General features: G+C 48.8%; 1 pseudogene; it reads left to right on the plus strand.

Moving 5' to 3' along the window:
* Window positions 1-1,856: 1,856 nt before the first annotated feature.
* On the plus strand, window positions 1,857-2,248 carry LOC132414627 (transcription initiation factor TFIID subunit 13 pseudogene; annotated as a pseudogene).
* Window positions 2,249-10,550: the final 8,302 nt, after the last annotated feature.

Below are 10,550 nucleotides of genomic sequence, written 5' to 3' on the forward strand. Positions count from 1 at the left end.
ATCATGGTTACTGGTCACAGTCCAGGGCCCTGGGCCTTCGTGCTGCTGTGGGGTGCAGCCTGACAGCCTGGACTGGGCCTCCTGCAGGGTGACCTTCCCTCACTCAGGGAGGACAGGCCTCCCTCTGAGTGCCCAGCCCCACTCAGCAGCTCCCCTTCCCAGAGTGTGGGCCACAGATGTCTCTTCCTCACGGGAGGAAGTCGGTCCTGAGGGGCTGAAGGTCACCAGAAGAGGCACCCACACCTCTGATCAGGGCACCCCTCAGCAAAGAGGACTCTCAGACACTGACCTTCATCGGACTTCTGCCATGTGTCTGCTCCGGGTTGGGTCTGGGGATAAAGGAGAGCAAAGCAGCCTGCCCTTGGAGGTCAGGTCCTCGGGATGGGGACAGGATGCTGCCTGTTGGCGCTGGGAGAAGCTGCATTGGACCTGGCTGAGGCATGAGGGCAGGCTTCCTTGAGGAAGCAGTGATTGGGCTGAGCTTTGAAGACATTAAGGTGTTAATCAGACAAAGGCAGAGGGGAGAGTGTTCTGGGCAGAGAGAACAGCATGCGCAAAGAATTGGGGTAGGAGGAGCATTGGGGTAGGAGGCAGCCGGAACGTTTGAGGCCCTGAAGGAGAAGGGAGCAGGGGTGGAGATGGGGCCCAACAACTGGAGCTCTCCACCTCTCCCCCTGTGCCTGCAGAGCCATCTCGAAAGAGTGGAAATTGCAAGTCCCCATAGGGTCTGGGGCCCCAAGGAAAGGCTCACTATGCCCTAACCCCGCCCCCCTTCCTCCCGCCAGCGCCAGTGCCCTCCGGCCCTGACCCTCAATCTCCACCGAATTCCGGGCCCTTAGAAAACAAGCCCCTTATCTCAGTGTCTGGCTCCAACCCTTCTGCTGGGAAGTGGGGGGAGGGGAGCAGAGGCCTCTGTGGGAAGGAAGGGAGGGACTGGGGCAGTGATGGTGGCTCCCAGGGGAGCAGGGAGAAGGGGGCAAACAGCTGGATCCCCAGGCACCTCCCAGCCATGGCAGAACCACAGAGTGACCTTGTGTTTGCAGTCACTTCACAGTTTGCCAAGCCTTCCCCCATACAGCCTCCCAGCTAATCCTCACAGCAACCTCAGGGGAGGGGGGCTGGGCAGGGGGCTACCTGCCATTTTTGGGGGCTACCCAAGAATGCTACCAAGGTGACACAGCTGGTCACCAAACTGGGCCTTCCTCCTCCCATAGCAGAGCTGTTTCCCCAGAGAGTGGACTGTTCCGGGGAAGGCTGGGCCCAGCGGAGATTGCTTCTGCCAGGTGCTGCTTATCACTTCCTATCTTGTCCCAGGGCACCTGGCCACCCCCACCTCGCCTAGTGGTGGCTTCCAGTGCAGGGGGTGGGGGGGACCAGAAAGCTCAGGCTATCAGGGGAGAAGTGGGGGGGCTCTCCCTGGGCCAGTGAGGTCTGTTTCTGAGGTCTTATCAAGGGGGGAGACCCTCTGAACAAGGCTTGGTCTCGGGGTTGTGTAGGCACATGCACGTGTGTGAATGTGTCTGTGTATGTATGTGTACATGTATACGTGTATAAGTTTGTGTGCACGTGCATGTTGATATGTCCACGCATGTATGCATGTACAGGTGTGCATTTACATGTGCACACACATGGGGGTATATGTAACTGTGTATAAGTATTTGTTATGTAAGTGTAAGGCACACCTCAGAGATGTTGCAGGTTGGGTTCCAGACCATTGCTATAAAGTGAGTGTCACAATAAAGTGGGTCACACAAATTTTTTGGTTTCTCAGGGCACATAAAAGTTATGCTTACACTACACTGTAGTCTTTTAAGTGTGCAATAGCAGCTCCGTGGGAGGCGGGTGCACACTGGCGGTGGCTGGCTGCTGAGATGGCAGATGAAGAAGACCCCACCTTTGAGGAGGAAAATGAAGAAATTGGAGGAGGTGCAGAAGGTGGACAGGGTAAAAGAAAGAGACTTTTTTCTAAAGAATTACGGTGTATGGTGTATGGGTTTGGGGATGGTCAGAGTCCTTATACTGAGTCAGTAGATATTCTTGAAGCCTTGTCATAGAGTTCATCACTGAAATGACTCACAAGGCAATGTCAATTGGAAGACAAGGTCAGGTACAAGTTGAAGATATCATCTTCTTGATTCGAAAGGACCCAGGAAAGTTTGCTAGGGTTAAAGACTTGTTTACTATGAATGAAGAACTGAAACGAGCTAGAAGAGCATTTGATGAAGCAAACTACGACTATGGCTCTTGACACCTTTTGTACTTTCTGCAGCTTCATTATTTTCTGGGGAAATCATATTTAATAACTATATTTTCCACAGTAAGGTGCTGATATCTAGCCATGTGAATGAAAGCTAGAGAACCACAAAGTTTTCAGTCTTTATTTTCATGTCTTCAATTTCATAGTGATATTTGAGCCTTTAATTGCCTGCGATTATATTACCATACTTTGAATTACTTACTGGATTTTAGTGACCACATGTAAGTCAAAGTACCTTGCAAACCATTCAGTTCCTTCTGACTTCTGACCGTCTAAATGATGAATTAATATTTATGTTTTAAGTGTACTTATGCCATCGTAGGCTGTACTGTAGCTGTTTAATATGTGAAATCTAAATGGTACCTTTGATAGCTAAGACGTGTTTCATGTATTCTAAAGTTTTTAGATTACAGTAGTCTTAAGTTATTAAAAGATAGTGAACTGGTTTGTGTTTCTTTTAAGGAGAAAATGATAGAAAATACAACCTTTTTTTAGGAGTGTTTATTTGTCTTAACATAATTTGTTTTAATACTCTTTTCTTTAGATAACAAGAGTGATTTTTTTAATTTTAATTTTTTATTTTTTGAGAAACTAAAAGTCCCCTATGAATGCTTCTGTGTTGGAAGACTTATTTGATTTAAAATCTTTGGGGTTTATACTATTTGTCAGGTTTTAAGAGAACTCATTTTCCCAGGTCACATTAAAGCTTCTAAAAATAAGTGCTTTCAAAATTACAGACCAGTATCACTGATGAATATAGACGCAAAAATCCTCAACAAAATACTAGCAAACAGAATCCAACAACACATTAAAAGGATCATACACCATGATCACGTGGGATTTATCCCAGGGATGCAAGGATTCTTCAATATATGCAAATCAATCAATGTGATACACCATATTAACAAATTGAAGAAGAAAAACCATATGATCATCTCAAAAGATGCAGAAAAAGCTTTTGACAAAATTCAACACCCATTTATGATAAAAACTCTCCAGAAAGTGGGCATAGAGGGAACCTACCTCAACATAATAAAGGCCATATACGACAAACCCACAGCAAACATCATTCTCAATGGTGAAAAACTGAAAGCATTACCTCTAAGATCAGGAACACGACAAGGATGTCGACTCTCACTGCTATTATTCAACATAGTTTTGGAAGTCCTAGCCTCGGCAGTCAGAGAAGAAAAAGAAATAAAAGGATTACAAATTGGAAAAGAAAAAGTAAAACTGTCACTGTCTGCAGATGACATGATACTATACATAGAGAATCCTAAAGATGCCACCAGAAAACTACTAGAGCTAATCAATGAATTTGGTAAAGTTGCAGGATACAAAATGAATGCACAGAAATCTCTTGCATTCCTATACACTAAAGATGAAAACACTCCCATTTACCATGGCAACAAAAAGAATAAAATACCTAGGAATAAACCTACCTAGGGAGACAAAAGATCTGTATGCAGAAAACTATAAGACACTGATGAAAGAAATTAAAGATACAAACAGATGGAGAGATATACCATGTTCTTGGATTGGAAGAATCAATATTGTGAAAATGACTATACTACCCAAAGCAATCTACAGATTCAATGCAATCCCTATCAAATTGCCAATGGCATTTTTTACGGAACTAGAACAAAAAATCTTAAAATTTTTATGGAGACACAAAAGACCCCAAATAGCCAAAGCAGTCTTGAGGGAAAAAAACGGAACTGGAGGAATCAGACTCCCTGACTTCAGAGTATACTACAAAGCTACAGTAATCAAGACAGTATGGTACTGGCACAAAAACAGAAACATAGATCAATGGAACAAGATAGAAAGCCCAGAGGTAAACCCACGCACCTATGGTCAACTAATCTATGACAAAGGAGGCAAGGATACACAATGGATAAAAGACAGTCTCTTCAGTAAGTGGTGCTGGGAAAACTGGGCAGCTACATGTAAAAGAATGAAATTAGAACACTCCCTAACACCATACACAAAAAAAAAACTCAAAATGGATTAGAGACCTAAATGTAAGACTGGACACTATAAAACTCTTAGAGAAAAACATAGGAAGAACACTCCTTGACATAAATCACAGCAAGATCTTTTTTGATCCACCTCCTAGAGTAATGGAAATAAAAACAAAAATAAACAAATGGGACCTAATGAAACTTCAAAGCTTTTGCACAGCAAAGGAAACCACAAATAAGACAAAAAGACAACCCTCAGAATGCGAGAAAATATTTGCAAATGAATCAACGGACAAAGGATTAATCTCCAAAATATATAAACAGCTCATGCAACTCAATATTAAAAAAGCAAACAACCCAATCCCAAAATGGGCAGAAGACCTAAATAGACATTTCTCCAAAGAAGATATACAGATGGCCAAGAAGCACATGAAAAGCTGCTCAACATCACTAATTATTAGAGAAATGCAAATCAAAACTACAGTGAGGTATCACCTCACACCAGTTAGAATGGGCATCATCAGAAAATCTACAAACAACAAATGCTGGAGAGGGTGTGGAGAAAAGGGAACCCTCTTGCACTGTTGGTGGGAATGTAAACTGATGAAGCCACTATGGAGAACAGTATGGAGATTCCTTAAAAAACTAAAAATAGAATTACCATATGATCCAGCAATTCCACTACTGGGCATATACCCAGAGGAAACCACAATTCAAAAAGACACATGCGCCCCAATGTTCATTGCAGCACTGTTTACAATAGCCAGGTCATGGAAGCAACCTAAATGCCCATCGACAGACGAATGGATAAAGAAGATGTGGTACATATAGGCAATGGAATATTACTCAGCCATAAAAAGGAACGAAATTGGGTCATTTGTTGAGACGTGGATGGATCTAGAGACTGTCATACAGAGTGAAGTAAGTCAGAAAGAGAAAAACAAATATCGTATATTAATGCATGTATGTGGAACCTAGAAAAATGGTACAGATGGACCGGTTTGCAGGGCAGAAATTGAGACACAGATGTAGAGAACAAACGTATGGACACCAACAGGGGAAAGCCGCGGGGGTGTGGGGTGATGGTGTGATGAATTGGGCGATTGGGATTGACATGTGTACACTGATGTGTATAAAATTGATGACTAATAAGAACCTGCTGTATAAAAAAATAAATTAAGTAAAATTCAAAATTATAAAAAAAAAAATAAGTGCTTTCAGTAGCAGGAATGGCACTGCGGAAAAAGCCGATGCCAGGATAAGCATTTGGGGTAGTGTTTTTTTGTTTTGTTTTGTTTTTTGCGGTATGCGGGCCTCTCACTGTTGTGGCCTCTCCCGTTGCGGAGCACAGGCTCTGGACGCACAGGCTCAGCGGCCACGGCTCATGGGCCCAGCCGCTCCGCGGCATGTGGGATCTTCCCGCACCGGGGCACGAACCCGTGTCCCCTGCATCGGCAGGCGGACTCTCAACCACTGCGCCACCAGGGAAGCCCTGGGGTAGTGTTTTATTAACATATTTGTTAGTACTTGTTCATTGTGGAAATGTGAAGACCGTGTGTGGCTATGGAAACCACTTTTGTAGTTCAGCATATACAGGTTTTGTGTGTATTTAGCTTATTGTATTATTCTTGCACTTAGCTTAAAGTAAGGATTAAAATTGCATTTAAGGGGATCATTGGATATTACTGTTTGTGAAACTGAATGTTTTGTGTGCCACTTATAAGCATTATCTGTGAATCAGTACTTAGGAAGATTTTACTTTCTTAACCGATCAATATAAGGAATAAAATATGAAAAAAGTAAAAAGATTTTAAAAAGTGTGCAATAGCATTATGTCTAAAAACAATGTATATACCTTAATTTAAAATATTTTATTGGGCTTCCCTGGTGGCGCAGTGGTTGAGAGTCGGCCTGCCAATGCAGGAGACACGAGTTCGTGCCCTGGTCCGGGAAGATCCCACGTGCCGCGGAGCGGCTGGGCCCGTGAGCCATGGTCGCTGAGCCTGTGCGTCTGGACCCTGTGCTCCGCAACAGGAGAGGCCACAACAGTGAGAGGCCCGTGTACCGCAAAAAAAAAAAAATATATATATATATATATTATTGCTAAAATTGCTAACCATCATCTGAGCCTTCAGTGAGTCATAATCTTTTTGCTGGTGGAGGGTTTGAAATATTGGGAGAATTACCAAAATGTGACACAGAGACACAAAGTGAGCAAATGCTCTTGGAAAAATGGCGCCGATAGACGTGCTTGATACAGAGTTGCTACAAGCCTTCAATATGTTAAAAAAAAAAAAAAGCAGTGTCTGTGAAATGCAATAAAATGAGGTGTGCAGGCTTCCCTGGTGGCGCAGTGGTTGAGAGTCCGCCTGCTGATGCAGGGGACGCGGGTTCGTGCCCCGGTCCGGGAAGATCCCACATGCCGCGGAGCGGCTGGACCCGTGAGCCATGGCCGCTGAGCCTGCGTGTCCGGAGCCTGTGCTCCGCAACGGGAGAGGCCACAACAGTGAGAGGCCCGCGTACGGCCAAAAAAAAAAAAAATGAGGTGTGCCTGTACACATGTGTGGGGGGGGGTACGTGTGTGTGCCCATGTATGTGTGTACCCATGTATACATATGTATGCCTGTGTGTATGTGTGTGTGTGTGTGTGTGTGTGTGTGTCCCTAGAGTGTGTGTCTGAGATCTGAGTCACCCTGTTGGTAAGCTGGGGACAGTTCACAGGTCCCAGATGAGAAGCCAGAAGCCCCTGGTGCAGCCAGCCTTGCTTGCCCCCCACCCCAGGTCACTGAGCTGATCCCCTTCCCTCCCCCTCTTCTCAGAGGGCAAGTCCAGCCCACTCCCCAGCTGCCACCCTGGAGGTCATGGGGTCCTCTCCTGCCTCCATGCAGACCCCCACCCCCACCCCGTAGCCACTGCCCCGGGGTCAAGCCAACTTGGGCTCCTGCCCCCAGATGCAGCCCCTCCCTGGTCGCATCCTCCGCGTAGCTACCTCCCTCACACTGCTGCAGCCTTTCTGCTTCCCCAAATGTGCTGGTCTCCTTCTCACCCCGACATCTTTGCACCTGCTGCTCCTTCAGCCCGGAAACCCCCCCAGTCAGCGGCACGTGTCCCTGGTTAGCACCTTCTCTGTCTTCTTGTCTCAGCTGAGACGCTCCTTCCGGGAAGCTCCCTGACCCTGGTCCAGCAGGGGAGGGAGGTGGCTGTCCTTCTGGGGTGCAGGTAGGGTCTCTTCTTGTCACTGACCGCAGGTTATAGGCAGGGCCGGGACACTCTTGGCCTTCGAGGTGTCCTGTGTGCCCAGCCCAGCCCAGCCCACCCCACAGCACTCAGTAATTCCAGTTGAGTGGAAGATGAGGGAGACACATGGCCCAACTTCCCCTGACCCCAGGGACCCCCAGGCAGTGCGGACACTGTGGTGTGAGGTGGGGAGCCCCGTCGGGAGCTCTGACCGTGGCGGGCTGTGGGGCCCTGTGCAGGAGGGGGCAGGAGTGGATGAGGAACAGATGCTGGGGAAAGCTGGGGGTCCCCGAGGTAGCCCCTTCCCTGGCCTACTCAGAGCAGTGGGAGGACGGGGCAGGCTCTCGGGGGAGCGAGATATGAGTCCTGGGGTGGCTGCCTCTTGCGGCACCCCCAGGCTCCCTGGCACCCCTCCAGGGGCAGGCTCTGGGGTGTGGGCGCACACTCACACACACACACATACACATGCACGAGCCAAGTTCAGTGTGCGTATTCCTGTAACGCTGGGCCGCTGGCAGGAAGTGAGTGGCGGCGAGGCCGCTGCTGGGAACCCGGGGCTGGCCCCGCTGAGATAAAGGAAGGCAGCAGATTGGAGCTGGAGATAGCGGCCTGGGTCCTGTAAACAGGTTGGGGAGATGTCCTTCCCATCCCATCCTCTTGGCCCTGAGCCTGCAGGATCTATAGGGCACTGGCCTGGGTCCAGGCCCAACAGCCTGGGAGTCGAGGGAAAGCTCTTTGTACCATCATCTCTGAAGACTGGGGGATGACAAGGGACAGAGCTCTGGGCCTGGGGCCTCTGGCCGGGCACAGTATGTCAAGGTCATATGTGCTGGTGGGAGGGAGGGTAGGGCATGAGAGGAGCCTGTTCAAGCGCCTGTGCCTCCCCCACTGGGGAGGGAAACGTGACAGTGCATCAGAGGGGTTCCCTCCAGAGCCATCTCTGGAATTCCAAGCAGGGTGGGGGACCAGGAGAGAACGGGAGCAGTGGGGGGCTGCGCCTCACTGCTCAGCAGGCAGGCTCTGCAGTGAGCTTGAGGTTATGGTAGCCAGGAGACCCCATGCTGTGCTGGCCAAGGGGAAACCACATCCTCATTCCACGAGCTCCTGGGCCATTAGTGCCAGGAGCAGGGCTGGGTGCAAGTCTGTGCGGATTCCCAGTGCCTGGTACAGTGGGTGCTCAGATGCACTTGTGTTTTTGAAAGAGTAATGAGCTATCACACAGCATAATACAGAAAATCACATGAAGCATATTTGTACAGTTTTACAAATAAATATAAAACGAACTCCCATGTCGTTGCCACTCAGATCAAGAAATAGAACACGGCCAGGATTCCAGTAAGTTTCCTTGCTATGCACAGCCCCTTCCCTCTGCCAGAAGTTGTGCTGCAGCCTGACTTTTATGCTTATTACCTGCCTTGCTCTATGGTTTTGCCGCCATGGATGGGTCCTTAGTCATAGCCGAGTACTGCTAGGTTTTGGATTTGCTATGAATTGGGTCATGTGTGCCCTTGTGTGCCTGGCTCCGTTTTTGACGCTCCACCTGCCAGATTCATCCGTGTTGCAGCTGTAGCTGGTTCTTGCCATGGCTGTGCGGTTTTCCACTGTGTGCCACGGTATATTTCTCCATTCTACCATTTTGGGACCTTTGGCTTTTCAGACTTGGTTTCCAAACAGCCCCGCTGTGAGCAGGCACATTCACACTCGTGTTTCCTGGGGCACAAGTGCACACATTTCTGCAGGGCAAACGCCTGGGAAGGAACTGCTGAGGCAGCAATCCTTATCTCCTCCTTACTAGACACTCCCAAACCTTCCCCAAAGTGGCTGAAATGATTTAAACGCCGCCGTGGTACCCACTGCTTGTTGTTCTCACCATCACTCCGCATCATCGTCAGACTTCAAAACTTCAGTCATTCTGGTGGACGTGTGGCTGTTTCTTGTGATTTTAATCTGCTCTTTCTGGTAACTGACCGACGTGAGCACCTTTGCTTATGTCTTAGCCTTCAGATTCCGCTCCTTTGAGGAGCCTGATTAAGTCTCTTTGAATTGTTTTGTCGGTTATTTCCATATGTTGGATACTAACCCTTGTTAGTTACGTGTATGGCAAAAAAATTTCCCCCTTTTTATGGATTGTCTTTTCACTTTTGTAGAATTCTTTTTTTTTTTTTTTTTTTTTTTGCGGTACGCGGGCCTCTCACAGTTGTGGCCTCTCCCATGGCGGAGCACAGGCTCCGGACGCGCAGGCTCAGCGGCCATGGCTCACGGGCCCAGCCGCTCAGCGGCATGTGGGATCTTCCCGGACCGGGGCACGAACCCGTGTCCCCTGCATCGGCAGGCAGACTCTCAACCACTGCGCCACCAGGGAAGCCCCTGTAGAATTCTTCATAGATTACAAGCTCTTTGTTTTCTGTAATTAAATCCCCCCTCCACCTTATGATTAATGTCTTGTTTAAGAACACCTTCCTTTCCTCAAGGTCATGATGACATTCTCCTAATCGTCTTCTGAAGTTTGGAAGTTCAGTTTTCCCATTAAATTGAGCCACTTGCTTGTCCTGTGGTGTGGAAACTGCAGCTTGGAGAGAAGGTTCCCGTGTGACATGGGGGCTGCATTCCCTCCACCCCAGGCGTGGCCCAGGCGTGCACTGGGGGACTGCCTGGGTCAGAGTGGGAATCGGAGTGTCCTGACTGGGGGAGGGAGCACTTGAGATGGGGCTGGGGAAGGTCTTGGTCGGAAGCGAAAGGGAAGATGGGAGGCACATGCCACCAAGGCTTTGGGGACAAAGGTGGCCTTGGACAGGCCTTGTGACCCGTGACCCCTGTGCGGGGTCCGTGACCCCTGTGCGGGTGGGAGGCCTCTGCTGCCTCTCAGGGCCCCTCCCAGAGTGTGCAAGGCTGGGGGCTCAGCCTCTCGGGATTAGAGTACTGGGTCAGGGTGCAACCCCTTCCACAGAAGCACCCACACCTTGGGATCCAGGGCTTGGGCCACAGGGAGCTCTGGGTCTTAAGGGCTCCTCAGGGGCCTGGGGGGCCTCGGGAGACAGAACAGCCCAGGGTGAAGCCTGGCAGGAGGGTGGGCCGAGCGCCGGAATCCTGGG

This window comes from Delphinus delphis, chromosome 19 (genome assembly GCF_949987515.2).
Source record: "Delphinus delphis chromosome 19, mDelDel1.2, whole genome shotgun sequence".
NCBI lineage: Eukaryota > Metazoa > Chordata > Mammalia > Artiodactyla > Delphinidae > Delphinus > Delphinus delphis.